At 44.9% G+C, this 17,258-nt stretch overlaps 1 pseudogene; it reads right to left on the bottom strand.

Moving 5' to 3' along the window:
• LOC123487989 overlaps positions 1-17,258 on the bottom strand; it is a 49,239-nt pseudogene that overhangs the window by 11,960 nt on the left and 20,021 nt on the right.

A 17,258-nucleotide genomic window follows, 5' to 3' on the forward strand; every position in this document is an offset into this window, starting at 1 on the left:
TCTCTTCGTTCACTGGATTTTATCCTGCTAACTGTTCCAAATGTCAGAACTGAATTTGGTAAAAGGTCTTTATGTACTCTGCGCCATCGTCTTGGAACACCTTACAAAATAATTTTAAACTGGAAGAACTTGTCCCGATTGGTGTTTTTAAATCTCTGATGAAGGATTTTGAGGCTGATTCCCTGACCTGTCAATGTTTTTAATTTGCTGTTTTTGATATTGTAGTTTTTCATGTTGTCTGTCTGTAATTTTTTGTAATGACTTGGTGCTGCCTATCTTGGCCAGGACGCTCTTGAAAAAGAGATTTTAAATCTCAATGAGCCCTTCCTGGTTAAATAAAGGTTAAATAAAAATAAAAAAAATAAAGTTAGTTATAAAGAACACAGTGCTGCTGTCTGACCATCATCCTCCTGGGGTTAATTAGTTAGTTATAAAGAACACAGTGCTGCCGTCTGACCATCATCCTCCTGGGGTTAATTAGTTAGTTATAAAGAACACAGTGCTGCTGTCTGACCATCATCCTCCTGGGGTTAATTAGTTAGTTATAAAGAACACAGTGCTGCTGTCTGACCATCATCCTCCTGGGGTTAATTAGTTAGTTATAAAGAACACAGTGCTGCTGTCTGACCATCATCCTCCTGGGGTTAATTAGTTAGTTATAAAGAACACAGTGCTGCTGTCTCACCATCATCCTCCTGGGGTTAATTAGTTAGTTATAAAGAACACAGTGCTGCCGTCTGACCATCATCCTCCTGGGGTTAATTAGTTAGTTATAAAGAACACAGTGCTGCTGTCTCACCATCATCCTCCTGGGGTTAATTAGTTAGTTATAAAGAACACAGTGCTGCCGTCTGACCATCATCCTCCTGGGGTTAATTAGTTAGTTATAAAGAACACAGTGCTGCCGTCTGACCATCATCCTCCTGGGGTTAATTAGTTAGTTATAAAGAACACAGTGCTGCCGTCTGACCATCATCCTCCTGGGGTTAATTAGTTAGTTATAAAGAACACAGTGCTGCCGTCTGACCATCATCCTCCTGGGGTTAATTAGTTAGTTATAAAGAACACAGTGCTGCCGTCTGACCATCATCCTCCTGGGGTTAATTAGTTAGTTATAAAAAAACACAGTGCTGCTGTCTCACCATCATCCTCCTGGGGTTAATTAGTTAGTTATAAAGAACACAGTGCTGCCGTTTTCACCATCATCCTCCTGGGGTTAATTAGTTAGTTATAAAGAACACAGTGCTGCTGTCTCACCATCATCCTCCTGGGGTTAATTAGTTAGTTATAAAGAACACAGTGCTGCCGTCTCACCATCATCCTCCTGGGGTTAATTAGTTAGTTATAAAGAACACAGTGCTGCCGTCTGACCATCATCCTCCTGGGGTTAATTAGTTAGTTATAAAGAACACAGTGCTGCTGTCTGACCATCATCCTCCTGGGGTTAATTAGTTAGTTATAAAGAACACAGTGCTGCCGTCCTGACCATCATCCTCATGGGGTTAATTAGTTAGTTATAAAGAACACAGTGCTGCTGTCTCACCATCATCCTCCCTGGGGTTAATTAGTTAGTTATAAAGAACACAGTGCTGCCGTCTCACCATCATCCTCCTGGGGTTAATTAGTTAGTTATAAAGAACACAGTGCTGCTGTCTGACCATCATCCTCCTGGGGTTAATTAGTTAGTTATAAAGAACACAGTGCTGCTGTCTCACCATCATCCTCCTGGGGTTAATTAGTTAGTTATAAAGAACACAGTGCTGCTGTCTCACCATCATCCTCCTGGGGTTAATTAGTTAGTTATAAAGAACACAGTGCTGCTGTCTGACCATCATCCTCCTGGGGTTAATTAGTTAGTTATAAAGAACACAGTGCTGCAGTCTGACCATCATCCTCCTGGGGTTAATTAGTTAGTTATAAAGAACACAGTGCTGCCGTCTGACCATCATCCTCCTGGGGTTAATTAGTTAGTTATAAAGAACACAGTGCTGCTGTCTCACCATCATCCTCCTGGGGTTAATTAGTTAGTTATAAAGAACACAGTGCTGCCGTCTGACCATCATCCTCCTGGGGTTAATTAGTTAGTTATAAAGAACACAGTGCTGCCGTCTGACCATCATCCTCCTGGGGTTAATTAGTTAGTTATAAAGAACACAGTGCTGCCGTCTGACCATCATCCTCCTGGGGTTAATTAGTTAGTTATAAAGAACACAGTGCTGCTGTCTGACCATCATCCTCCTGGGGTTAATTAGTTAGTTATAAAGAACACAGTGCTGCTGTCTGACCATCATCCTCCTGGGGTTAATTAGTTAGTTATAAAGAACACAGTGCTGCCGTCTGACCATCATCCTCCTGGGGTTAATTAGTTAGTTATAAAGAACACAGTGCTGCCGTCTGACCATCATCCTCCTGGGGTTAATTAGTTAGTTATAAAGAACACAGTGCTGCCGTCTCACCATCATCCTCCTGGGGTTAATTAGTTAGTTATAAAGAACACAGTGCTGCCGTCTGACCATCATCATCCTGGGGTTAATTAGTTAGTTATAAAGAACACAGTGCTGCCGTCTCACCATCATCCTCCTGGGGTTAATTAGTTAGTTATAAAGAACACAGTGCTGCAGTCTCACCATCATCCTCCTGGGGTTAATTAGTTAGTTATAAAGAACACAGTGCTGCCGTCTGACCATCATCCTCCTGGGGTTAATTAGTTAGTTATAAAGAACACAGTGCTGCTGTCTGACCATCATCCTCCTGGGGTTAATTAGTTAGTTATAAAGAACACAGTGCTGCCGTCTGACCATCATCCTCCTGGGGTTAATTAGTTAGTTATAAAGAACACAGTTCTGCCGTCTCACCATCATCCTCCTGGGGTTAATTAGTTAGTTATAAAGAACACAGTGCTGCCGTCTGACCATCATCCTCCTGGGGTTAATTAGTTAGTTATAAAGAACACAGTGCTGCCGTCTGACCATCATCCTCCTGGGGTTAATTAGTTAGTTATAAAGAACACAGTGCTGCTGTCTCACCATCATCCTCCTGGGGTTAATTAGTTAGTTATAAAGAACACAGTGCTGCCGTCTGACCATCATCCTCCTGGGGTTAATTAGTTAGTTATAAAGAACACAGTGCTGCTGTCTCACCATCATCCTCCTGGGGTTAATTAGTTAGTTATAAAGAACACAGTGCTGCTGTCTCACCATCATCCTCCTGGGGTTAATTAGTTAGTTATAAAAGAACACAGTGCTGCTGTCTCACCATCATCCTCCTGGGGTTAATTAGTTAGTTATAAAGAACACAGTGCTGCTGTCTCACCATCATCCTCCTGGGGTTAATTAGTTAGTTATAAAGAACACAGTGCTGCTGTCTCACCATCATCCTCCTGGGGTTCTGGTACTGTAGCCCAAAGTAGTCTCCTTCAGACAGGTTCAGATGGACACACACCAGGTCAAACAGAGCCTTGGCCGGGGCACGTTGCTGTGGAGAGACAGAATAGAACAGAAAACCCCAGGTTACAGACAGAACAGACATCAGGTTACAGACAGAACAGACACCAGGTTACAGACAGAACACACACCAGGTTACAGACAGAACAGACATCAGGTTACAGACAGAACAGACACCAGGTTACAGACAGAACAGACACCAGGTTACAGACAGAACAGACACCAGGTTACAGACAGAACAGACACCAGGTTACAGACAGAACAGACATCAGGTTACAGACAGAACAGACACCAGGTTACAGACAGAACAGACACCAGGTTACAGACAGAACATACATCAGGTTATAGACAGAACACACACCAGGTTACAGACAGAACAGACATCAGGTTACAGACAGAACAGACACCAGGTTACAGACAGAACAGACACCAGGTTACAGACAGAACAGACACCAGGTTACAGACAGAACAGACACCAGGTTACAGACAGAACAGACACCAGGTTACAGACAGAACAGACACCAGGTTACAGACAGAACAGACACCAGGTTACAGACACCAGGTTACAGACAGAACAGACACCAGGTTACAGACAGAACAGACACCAGGTTACAGACAGAACAGACACCAGGTTACAGACAGAACAGACACCAGGTTACAGACAGAACAGACACCAGGTTACAGACAGAACAGACACCAAGTTACAGACAGAACAGACACCAGGTTACAGACAGCAGGTTACAGACAGCAGGTTACAGACAGAACAGACACCAGGTTACAGACAGAACAGACACCAGGTTACAGACAGAACAGACACCAGGTTACAGACACCAGGTTACAGACAGAACAGACACCAGGTTACAGACAGAACAGACACCAGGTTACAGACAGAACAGACACCAGGTTACAGACAGAACAGACAGAACACACACCAGGTTACAGACAGCAGGTTACAGACAGAACAGACACCAGGTTACAGACAGAACAGACACCAGGTTACAGACAGAACAGACAGAACACACACCAGGTTACAGACAGAACAGACACCAGGTTACAGACACCAGGTTACAGACAGAACAGACACCAGGTTACAGACAGAACAGACACCAGGTTACAGACAGAACAGACACCAGGTTACAGACAGAACAGACACCAGGTTACAGACAGAACAGACACCAGGTTACAGACAGAACAGACACCAGGTTACAGACACCAGGTTACAGACAGAACAGACACCAGGTTACAGACAGAACAGACATCAGGTTACAGACAGAACAGACACCAGGTTACAGAGAACAGACACCAGGTTACAGACAGAACAGACACCAGGTTACAGACAGAACAGACACCAGGTTACAGACAGAACAGACACCAGGTTACAGACAGAACAGACACCAGGTTACAGACAGAACAGACACCAGGTTACAGACAGAACAGACACCAGGTTACAGACAGAACAGACACCAGGTTACAGACAGAACAGACACCAGGTTACAGACAGAACAGACACCAGGTTACAGACAGAACAGACACCAGGTTACAGACACCAGGTTACGGACAGAACAGACACCAGGTTACAGACAGAACAGACACCAGGTTACAGACACCAGGTTACAGACACCAGGTTACAGACAGAACAGACACCAGGTTACAGACAGAACAGACACCAGGTTACAGACACCAGGTTACAGACAGAACAGACACCAGGTTACAGACAGAACAGACACCAGGTTACAGACAGAACAGACACCAGGTTACAGACAGAACATACATCAGGTTATAGACAGAACATACACCAGGTTACAGACAGAACAGACACCAGGTTACAGACAGAACAGACACCAGGTTACAGACACCAGGTTACAGACAGAACAGACACCAGGTTACAGACAGAACAGACATCAGGTTACAGACAGAACAGACACCACGTTACACACAGAACAGACACCAGGTTACAGACAGAACAGACACCAGGTTACAGACAGAACAGACACCAGGTTACAGACAGAACAGACATCAGGTTACAGACAGAACAGACATCAGGTTACAGACAGAACAGACACCAGGTTACAGACAGAATAGACACCAGGTTACAGACAGAACAGACATCAGGTTACAGACAGAACAGACACCAGGTTACAGACAGAACAGACACCAGGTTACAGACAGAACAGACACCAGGTTACAGACAGAACAGACACCAGGTTACAGACACCAGGTTACAGACAGAACAGACACCAGGTTACAGACAGAACAGACATCAGGTTACAGACAGAACAGACACCAGGTTACAGACAGAACAGACACCAGGTTACAGACAGAACAGACACCAGGTTACAGACAGAACAGACACCAGGTTACAGACAGAACAGACATCAGGTTACAGACAGAACAGACATCAGGTTACAGACAGAACAGACATCAGGTTACAGACAGAACAGACATCAGGTTACAGACAGAACAGACACCAGGTTACAGACAGAACAGACACCAGGTTACAGACAGAACAGACACCAGGTTACAGACAGAACAGACACCAGGTTACAGACAGAACAGACACCAGGTTACAGACAGAACAGACATCAGGTTACAGACAGAACAGACACCAGGTTACAGACAGAACAGACACCAGGTTACAGACAGAACAGACACCAGGTTACAGACAGAACAGACACCAGGTTACAGACAGAACAGACACCAGGTTACAGACAGAACAGACACCAGGTTACAGACAGAACAGACACCAGGTTACAGACAGAACAGACACCAGGTTACAGACAGAACAGACACCAGGTTACAGACAGAATAGACACCAGGTTACAGACAGAACAGACACCAGGTTACAGACAGAACAGACACCAGGTTACAGACAGAATAGACACCAGGTTACAGACAGAACAGACACCAGGTTACAGACAGAACAGACACCAGGTTACAGACAGAACAGACACCAGGTTGCAGACAGAACAGACACCAGGTTACAGACAGAATAGACACCAGGTTACAGACAGAACAGACACCAGGTTACAGACAGAATAGACACCAGGTTACAGACAGAACAGACACCAGGTTACAGACAGAACAGACACCAGGTCAAACAGGGCCTGTGGCTATGGCTCCATCCAATACACATAGAGCTGAAGGCAGGTTCAGTTCCAATGTCCACACTAGCCTCCACCTAGAGACCACCATCCAATACACATAGAGCTGAAGGCAGGTTCAGTTCCAATGTCCACACTAGCCTCCACCTAGAGACCACCATCCAATACATATAGAGCCAATCACAGTGCTGTGAGAGAAAACAACCTCTTCTCTAATTGGCTGTTCCTTCTCCTCGGCTGGAGTTAATGGATGGTAGAGCCACAGTCAACAGCTACAGTCAACAGCTTCTATCCAGGATGTGGTAGTTAGTGTGTTGTTAGCAGAGCTACAGTCTACAGCTTCTATCCAGGCTGTAGAAGTTAGTGTGTTGTTAGCAGAGCTACAGTCAACAGCTTCTATCCAGGATGTAGAAGTTAGTGTGTTGTTAGCAGAGCTACAGTCTACAGGTTCTATCCAGGATGTAGAAGTTAGTGTGTTGTTAGCAGAGCTACAGTCTACAGCTTCTATCCAGGCTGTAGAAGTTAGTGTGTTGTTAGCAGAGCTACAGTCTACAGCTTCTATCCAGGATGTGGTAGTTAGTGTGTTGTTAGCAGAGCTACAGTCTACAGCTTCTATCCAGGCTGTAGAAGTTAGTGTGTTGTTAGCAGAGCTACAGTCTACAGCTTCTATCCAGGCTGTAGAAGTTAGTGTGTTGTTAGCAGAGCTACAGTCTACAGCTTCTATCCAGGCTGTAGAAGTTAGTGTGTTGTTAGCAGAGCTACAGTCTACAGCTTCTATCCAGGATGTGGTAGTTAGTGTGTTGTTAGCAGAGCCACAGTCAACAGCTTCTATCCAGGCTGTAGAAGTTAGTGTGTTGTTAGCAGGGCTACAGTCTACAGGTTCTATCCAGGATGTAGAAGTTAGTGTGTTGTTAGCAGAGCTACAGTCTACAGCTTCTATCCAGGCTGTAGAAGTTAGTGTGTTGTTAGCAGAGCTACAGTCTACAGCTTCTATCCAGGCTGTAGAAGTTGGTGTGTTGTTAGCAGAGCTACAGTCGACAGCTTCTATCCAGGATGTAGACGTTAGTGTGTTGTTAGCAGAGCTACAGTCAACAGCTTCTATCCAGGATGTAGAAGTTAGTGTGTTGTTAGCAGAGCTACAGTCTACAGCTTCTATCCAGGCTGTGAAGTTAGTGTGTTGTTAGCAGAGCTACAGTCAACAGCTTCTATCCAGGCTGTGGTAGTTAGTGTGTTGTTAGCAGAGCTACAGTCAATCAGCTTCTATCCAGGATGTAGAAGTTAGTGTGTTGTTAGCAGAGCTACAGTCTACAGCTTCTATCCAGGATGTAGAAGTTAGTGTGTTGTTAGCAGAGCTACAGTCTACAGCTTCTATCCGGGCTGTAGAAGTTAGTGTGTTGTTAGCAGAGCTACAGTCTGCACAGCTTCTATCCAGGCTGTAGAAGTTAGTGTGTTGTTAGCAGAGCCACAGTCAACAGCTTCTATCCAGGATGTGAAGTTAGTGTGTTGTTAGCAGAGCTACAGTCAACAGCTTCTATCCAGGATGTAGAAGTTAGTGTGTTGTTAGCAGAGCTTACAGTCTACAGCTTCTATCCAGGCTGTAGAAGTTAGTGTGTTGTTAGCAGAGCTACAGTCTACAGCTTCTATCCAGGATGTAGAAGTTAGTGTGTTGTTAGCAGAGCAACAGTCTACAGCTTCTATCCAGGATGTAGAAGTTAGTGTGTTGTTAGCAGAGCTACAGTCAACAGCTTCTATCCAGGATGTAGACGTTAGTATGTTGTTAGCAGAGCTACAGTCAACAGCTTCTATCCAGGATGTAGAAGTTAGTGTGTTGTTAGCAGAGCTACAGTCTACAGCTTCTATCCAGGATGTAGAAGTTAGTGTGTTGTTAGCAGAGCTACAGTCTACAGCTTCTATCCAGGCTGTAGAAGTTAGTGTGTTGTTAGCAGAGCTACAGTCTCACAGCTTCTATCCAGGCTGTAGAAGTTAGTGTGTTGTTAGCAGAGCTACAGTCTACAGCTTCTATCCAGGCTGTAGAAGTTAGTGTGTTGTTAGCAGAGCTACAGTCAACAGCTTCTATCCAGGCTGTGGTAGTTAGGTGTTGTTAGCAGAGCTACAGTCTACAGCTTCTATCCAGGCTGTAGAAGTTAGTGTGTTGTTAGCAGAGCTACAGTCAACAGCAGGGTTCTTCATTTCCAGTCCTGGAGGATGATTCATCTGTTAATAGAGCATCAAACTCTCACCTTCTCCTCTCTCTCTGTCAGCAACAGAGACCTCAGTTTGTCCCAGATACAGCAGCTGCCACGAGGCCCTGACTGTTCCCCGATGTCCTGAATGAACCCAGATACAGAAGCTGCCACGAGGCCCTGACTGTTCCCCGATGTCCTGAATGAACCCAGATACAGAAGCTGCCACAAGGCCCTGACTGTTCCCGTTGTCCTGAATGAACCCAGATACAGAAGCTGCCACGAGGCCCTGACTGTTCCCCGTTGTCCTGAATGAACCCAGATACAGAAGCTGCCACGAGGCCCTGACTGTTCCCCGTTGTCCTGAATGAACCCAGATACAGAAGCTGCCACGAGGCCCTGACTGTTCCCGATGTCCTGAATGAACCCAGATACAGAAGCTGCCACAAGGCCCTGACTGTTCCCGTTGTCCTGAATGAACCCAGATACAGAAGCTGCCACGAGGCCCTGACTGTTCCCCGTTGTCCTGAATGAACCCAGATACAGAAGCTGCCACGAGGCCCTGACTGTTCCCCGTTGTCCTGAATGAACCCAGATACAGAAGCTGCCACGAGGCCCTGACTGTTCCCCGTTGTCCTGAATGAACCCAGATACAGAAGCTGCCATGAGGCCCTGACTGTTCCCCGTTGTCCTGAATGAACCCAGATACAGAAGCTGCCATGAGGCCCTGACTGTTCCCCGTTGTCCTGAATGAACCCAGATACAGAAGCTGCCATGAGGCCCTGACTGTTCCCCGTTGTCCTGAATGAACCCAGATACAGAAGCTGCCACGAGGCCCTGACTGTTCCCCGTTGTCCTGAATGAACGCAGATACAGAAGCTGCCATGAGGCCCTGACTGTTCCCCCGTTGTCCTGAATGAACCCAGATACAGAAGCTGCCATGAGGCCCTGACTGTTCCCGTTGTCTTGAATGAACCCAGATACAGAAGCTGCCATGAGGCCCTGACTGTTCCCCGTTGAACCCAGAAGTAAAAGGAGAGGCGTGGAGAGGCCTAAGCAGCACCAGACCTCCAGACCCTACACATACCAACATTACAGCAGCACCAGACCTCCAGACCTCCAGACCCTACACATACCAACATTACAGCAGCACCAGACCTCCAGACCTCCAGACCCTACACATACCAACATTACAGCAGCACCAGACCTCCAGACCTCCAGACCCTACACATACCAACATTACAGCAGCACCAGACCTCCAGACCTCCAGACCCTACACATACCAACATTACAGCAGCACCAGACCTCCAGACCTCCAGACCCTACACATACCAACATTACAGCAGCACCAGACCTCCAGACCTCCAGACCCTACACACATACCAACATTACAGCAGCACCAGACCTCCAGACCCTACACATACCAACATTACAGCAGCACCAGACCTCCAGACCTCCAGACCCTACACATACCAACATTACAGCAGCACCAGACCTCCAGACCCTACACATACCAACATTACAGCAGCACCAGTCCTCCAGACCTCAGACCTCCAGACCCTACACATACCAACATTACAGCAGCACCAGACCTCCAGACCTCCAGACCCTACACATACCAACATTACAGCAGCACCAGACCTCCAGACCCTACACACACCAACATTACAGCAGCACCAGACCTCCAGACCTCCAGACCCTACACATACCAACATTACAGCAGCACCAGACCTCCAGACCTCCAGACCCTACACATACCAACATTACAGCAGCACCGGGACCTCCAGACCCTACACATACCAACATTACAGCAGCACCATACCTCCAGACCTCCAGACCCTACACATACCAACATTACAGCAGCACCAGACCTCCAGACCTCCAGACCCTACACATACCAACATTACAGCAGCACCATACCTCCAGACCCTACACATACCAACATTACAGCAGCACCAGACCTCCAGACCTCCAGACCCTACACATACCAACATTACAGCAGCACCATACCTCCAGACCCTACACATACCAACATTACGGCAGCACCAGACCTCCAGACCTCCAGACCCTACACATACCAACATTACAGCAGCACCAGACCTCCAGACCCTACACATACCAACATTACAGCAGCACCAGACCTCCAGACCTCCAGACCCTACACATACCAACATTACAGCAGCACCAGACCTCCAGACCTCCAGACCCTACACATACCAACATTACAGCAGCACCATACCTCCAGACCTCCAGACCCTACACATACCAACATTACAGCAGCACCAGACCTCACACATACCAACATTACAGCAGCACCAGACCTCCAGACCTCCAGACCCTACACATACCAACATTACAGCAGCACCAGACCTCCAGACCTCCAGACCCTACACATACCAACATTACAGCAGCACCAGACCTCCAGACCTCCAGACCCTACACATACCAACATTACAGCAGCACCAGACCTCCAGACCTCCAGACCTCCAGACCCTACACATACCAACATTACAGCAGCACCAGACCTCCAGACCTCCAGACCCTACACATACCAACATTACAGCAGCACCAGACCTCCAGACCCTACACATACCAACATTACAGCAGCACCAGACCTCCAGACCTCCAGACCCTACACATACCAACATTACAGCAGCACCAGACCTCCAGACCTCCAGACCCTACACATACCAACATTACAGCAGCACCAGACCTCCAGACCCTACACATACCAACATTACAGCAGCACCAGACCTCCAGACCTCCAGACCCTACACATACCAACATTACAGCAGCACCAGTCCTCCAGACCTCCAGACCTCCAGACCCTACACATACCAACATTACAGCAGCACCAGACCTCCAGACCTCAGACCCTACACATACCAACATTACAGCAGCACCAGACCTCAGACCTCCAGACCCTACACATACCAACATTACAGCAGCACCAGACCTCCAGACCTCCAGACCCTACACATACCAACATTACAGCTCCACGAGGTGAGATCTTGCATGGAGCCCCAGGCCGAGGGAGATTGACAGTTATTTTGTGTTTCTTCCATTTGCGAATAATCGCACCAACTGTTGTCACCTTCTCACCAAGCTGCTTGGCGATGGTCTTGTAGCCCATTCCAGCCTTGTGTAGGTCTACAATATTGTCCCCTGACATCCTTGGAGAGCTCTTTGGTCTTCGCCATGGTGGAGAGTTTGGAATCTGATTGATTGATTGCTTCTGTGGACAGGTGTCTTTTATACAGGTAACAAACTGAGATTAGGAGCACTCCCTTTTAAGAGTGTGTCCTAATCTCAGCTCGTTACCTGTATAAAAGACACCTGGGAGCCAGAAATCTTTCTGATTGAGAGGGGGTCAAATACTTATTTCCCTCATTAAAATGCAAATCAATTTGTAACATTTTTGACATGCGTTTTTCTGGATTTTTCTGTTGTTATTCTGTCTCTCACTGTTCAAATAAACCTACCATTAAAATGATAGACTGATCATGTCTTTGTCAGTGGGCAAACGTACAAAATCAGCAGGGGATCAAATACTTTTTTCCCTCACTGTACACCCACCTAGTACCGGGTCGGACCCTCCTTTGCCTCGAGAACAGCCTGAAATTGTTGGGGCATGGAAACTTTGCTCAATTGGCATCAAAATATTTCCCACATCATTACACCAATGCCACCAGCCTGTACCGTTGACAGAGATACATGACTACAATGTACATCTGTATAGCAAGCCACGGCCACATGACTCACTGTCTGTAGGGGTGGTGTACCTAACAATCTGGCCACTCAGTGTATATTATAGAACGTGACTGTCTGTCTGTAGGGGTGGTGTACCTAATAATCTGGCCACTCAGTGTATATTATAGAACATGACTGTCTGTCTGTAGGGGTGGTGTACCTAATAATCTGGCCACTCAGTGTATATTATAGAAACGTGACTGTCTGTCTGTAGGGGTGGTGTACCCTAATAATCTGGCCACTCAGTGTATATTATAGAACATGACTGTCTGTCTGTAGGGGTGGTGTACCTAATAATCTGGCCACTCAGTGTATATTATAGAACGTGACTGTCTGTCTGTAGGGGTGGTGTACCTAATAATCTGGCCACTCAGTGTATATTATAGAACATTACTGTCTGTCTGTAGGGGTGGTGTACCTAATAATCTGGCCACTCAGTGTATATTATAGAACGTGACTGTCTGTCTGTAGGGGTGGTGTACCTAATAATCTGGCCACTCAGTGTATATTATAGAACATGACTCTCTGTCTGTAGGGGTGGTGTACCTAATAATCTGGCCACTCAGTGTATATTATAGAACATGACTGTCTGTCTGTAGGGGTGGTGTACCTAATAATCTGGCCACTCAGTGTATATTATAGAACGTGACTGTCTGTCTGTAGGGGTGGTGTACCTAATAATCTGGCCACTCAGTGTATATTATAGAACATTACTGTCTGTCTGTAGGGGTGGTGTACCTAATAATCTGGCCACTCAGTGTATATTATAGAACGTGACTGTCTGTCTGTAGGGGTGGTGTACCTAATAATCTATCCTCCAGTGTTAAAGCATTGGTGCCAGACCTAATAGGACTCAGCCAAGAGAATGGGAAGGATCTAACCTCCAGTGTTAAAGCATTGGTGCCAGAGCTAATAGGACTCAGCCAAGAGAATGGGAAGGATCTATCCTCCAGTGTTAAAGCATTGGTGCCAGAGCTAATAGGACTCAGCCAAGAGAATGGGAAGGATCTATCCTCCAGTGTTAAAGCATTGGTGCCAGAGCCTGGGAACTACAGACATCGTCCAAAGCATTGGTTCCTGTACTCACTGATACGTGGAAGACCTCCGTGACGTCGTCCAGCAGCTGCACCCGGATAGAGACCTGTCGTCCTGGGGCCGTGGTTCGGGGCCGCTGGCCTGGTTCCAGGGTAGACACCCCAAACTCTCTGGGGCCCCCAGCCTCTGGGCCGCCAGCGCGCTGTCCACCGGATCCACCATGGTGTCTCAGATCAGTTCCTCAGTCAGCAGTCAGCCTCTCTACTACACTCACACACCTGAGGACAGACAGAGAGACACGTACATGATCCACTCTGAAGACAAGGACATATCTGAACAGGGAGGATCAGAGACTGACCTCCAGAACTGTATTGTGGGGGTATCTGAAAACAAGGACATATCTGAAGAGGGAGGATCAGAGACTGACCTCCAGAACTGTATTGTGGGGGTATCTGAAAACAAGGACATATCTGAAGAGGGAGGATCAGAGACTGACCTCCAGAACTGTATTGTGGGGGTATCTGAAAACAAGGACATATCTGAAGAGGGAGGATCAGAGACTGACCTCCAGAACTGTATTGTGGGGGTATCTGAAAACAAGGACATATCTGAAGAGGGAGGATCAGAGACTGACCTCCAGAACTGTATTGTGGGGGTATCTGAAAACAAGGACATATCTGAACAGGGAGGACCAGAGACTGACCTCCAGAACTGTATTGTGGGGGTATCTGAAAACAAGGACATATCTGAAGAAGGAGGATCAGAGACTGACCTCCAGAACTGTATTGTGGGGGTACCTTAACCCTCGTGTTGTCCTCCCAAATGCCTTACGCCTTTTGTCCTCTGGGGTCAAAAATGACCCCGCCTGGTTTGACTGTTTATAAAGCATACAGTATACATTTTCAATCAATTCTGTGTTACATCTTTAGTCTTACTTCTGTTCAACCCATTACTAGAATTTTTTTCATTTGTTTTGGAATTTAGAGCCAATAGACCTTGTTTACATAAAAGTATACCCTGTTTTTAAGTAAAAAATACAATGAAACTATGAATTATTTTGACCTATTATTATTTTGACTATTTGACTTATCACTGAGTGGTATTTGTAAAGTTTAGTGAGGATGCTGTTTTTGAATCATTTTATTTTTATTAATGACAGCCCATAATCACACCTTTTGTCCTCTGGGGTCAAAAATGACCCCGCCTGGTTTGACTGTTTATAAAGCATACAGTATACATTTTCAATCAATTCTGTGTTACATCTTTAGTCTTACTTCTGTTCAACCCATTACTAGAATTTTTTTCATTTGTTTTGGAATTTAGAGCCAATAGACCTTGTTTACATAAAATTATACCCTGTTTTTAAGTAAAAATACAATGAAACCATGAATTATTTTGACCTATTATTATTTTGACTATTTGACTTATCACTGAGTGGTATTTGTAAAAGTTTAGTGAGGATGCTGTTTTTGAATCATTTTATTTTTATTAATGACAGCCCATAATCACACCTTTTGTCCTCTGGGGTCAAAAATGACCCCGCCTGGTTTGACTGTTTATAAAGCATACAGTATACATTTTCAATCAATTCTGTGTTACATCTTTAGTCTTACTTCTGTTCAACCCATTACTAGAATTTTTTTCATTTGTTTTGGAATTTAGAGCCAATAGACCTTGTTTACATAAAATTATACCCTGTTTTTAGGTAAAAATTACAATGAAACAATGAATTATTTTTGACCTATTATTATTTTGACTATTTGACTTATCACTGAGTGGTATTTGTAAAAGTTTAGTGAGGATGCTGTTTTTGAATCATTTTATTTTTATTAATGACAGCCCATAATCACACCTTTTTGTCCTCTGGCGTCAAAAAATGACCCGCCTGGTTTGACGGTTTATAAAGCATACAGTATACATTTTCAATCAATTCTGTGTTACATCTTTAGTCTGAAAATAACGGTAGTTGTTTAATACTATGCTCTTTATGATTCAAACAAATTTGAAGTAATTTGATTGAATTATGGGTGTTTACTAATGTAATAACTTCTGTTGTCCTCTGGGATCAAAAAGACCCCGAAGCACAAAGTTTACAAACTGCTTGGCAAAACATCTTTGATCATGTTTCTTTGATGTGTGGGGTCAAAACATCTTTGATCATGTTTCTTTGATGTGTGGGGTCAAGCAATGGTTATGACAACAACAACAAAAAAAAAGTATTTTCTCACAGGTGTTTGGGCATTTCACATTTTAGTCTGAGAAGACGGCAGCACAATGAGGAGGCAGAAGTTTTATAATGCACAGGAGGCTTGCAAGATCATTTTGAAATAAAAGAAAATAATGACCAGGAGGACACGCTGCACATAATGAGGATGAATCAACTGATGAAGAGGTTCAGGGTCAGAGAGGAGGAACATAATGATGAGGTGATAGATCCAACATAGACAGCATGCTGCTTCTTCCTCGAAGATTCCCCCCATCTCCTGCTGCAGAAATGGAAGATGATTATGAATATAGAAATGGATAGCGATGATGACGTGAATCTGAAGCTGGTATGGAAGAAAGTGTCGAAGTGGAGCACTGCACCTATTATGATGAAGAATCAACAGATGAGGTAGAATCTGAGGTTGAAATGGAAGAGTGTCAGAAGTGGAGGACATCATCTATTATGATGAAGATGAAGAATCAACAGATGAGGTAGAATCTGAGGAAGAGGACCCATCTCAGCTCGGTCCTCTTCCTCAGATTCTACCCTCATCTGTTGATTCTTCGTCTTCATCATAATAGATGATGTCCTCCACTTCTGACACTTCTTCCATTTCAACTTCAGATTCTACCTCATCTGTTGATTCTTCATCATAATAGGTGCAGTGCTCCACTCGACACTTCTTCCATACCAGCTTCGGATTCTACGTCATCATCACGTTCATCCATTTCCTTATATTCATAATCATCTTCCATTTCTGCAGCAGAGATGTGGGGGAATCTTCGGAGGAAGAAGCAGCATGCTGTCTGCTATGTTGGATCTATCACCTCATCATTATGTTCCTCTCTTCTGACCCTGAACCCTTTTCATCGGTTGATTCATCTCATTATGTGCAGCATTGTCCTCCTGGTCATTATTTTCTTTTATTTCAAAATTATCTTGCAAGCCTCCTGTGCATTATAAAACTTCTGCCTCCTCATTTGCTGCCTGTCTCTCTCGAGACTAAATGTGAAATGCCCAAACACCTGTGAGAAAATACTCTTTTTGTTGTTGTTGTTGTTGTCATAACCATTGTTGACCTACACATCAAGAAAACATGATCAAAGATGTTTTGCCAAGCAGTATGTAAACTTTGTGCTGCGGGTCTTTTGACCCCAGAGGACAACAGAAGTTATTACATTTAGTAAAACACCCATAATTCAATCAAAATTGCTTCAAATTTGTTTGAATCATAAAGAGCATAGTATACAACTAACCGTTATTTTCAGACCAATTGATGAATAAAAAACATATTTTGTCGGCAAAGATTTAATTTGGGGTCAGAATGACCCCAGGACAACAGGAGGGTTAAGAGCAGCGATTCTCAACTGGTGGGTCGTGACCCAGATTTGGGTCGCGGGAGGTTTTGAAATGGGTCATGGGTGATTTATTTATTTATTTGTTTTAATAATTTGAAATGAAAATAATACTCCAGTCTGAATTTAACTTAAACCAGGTAGAAAGTGTGTAGAAATGATAATGAACTTACATTTTTTTATAA

This window comes from Coregonus clupeaformis, unplaced genomic scaffold, assembly GCF_020615455.1.
Source record: "Coregonus clupeaformis isolate EN_2021a unplaced genomic scaffold, ASM2061545v1 scaf1963, whole genome shotgun sequence".
NCBI classification, from domain to species: Eukaryota; Metazoa; Chordata; class Actinopteri; order Salmoniformes; family Salmonidae; genus Coregonus; species Coregonus clupeaformis.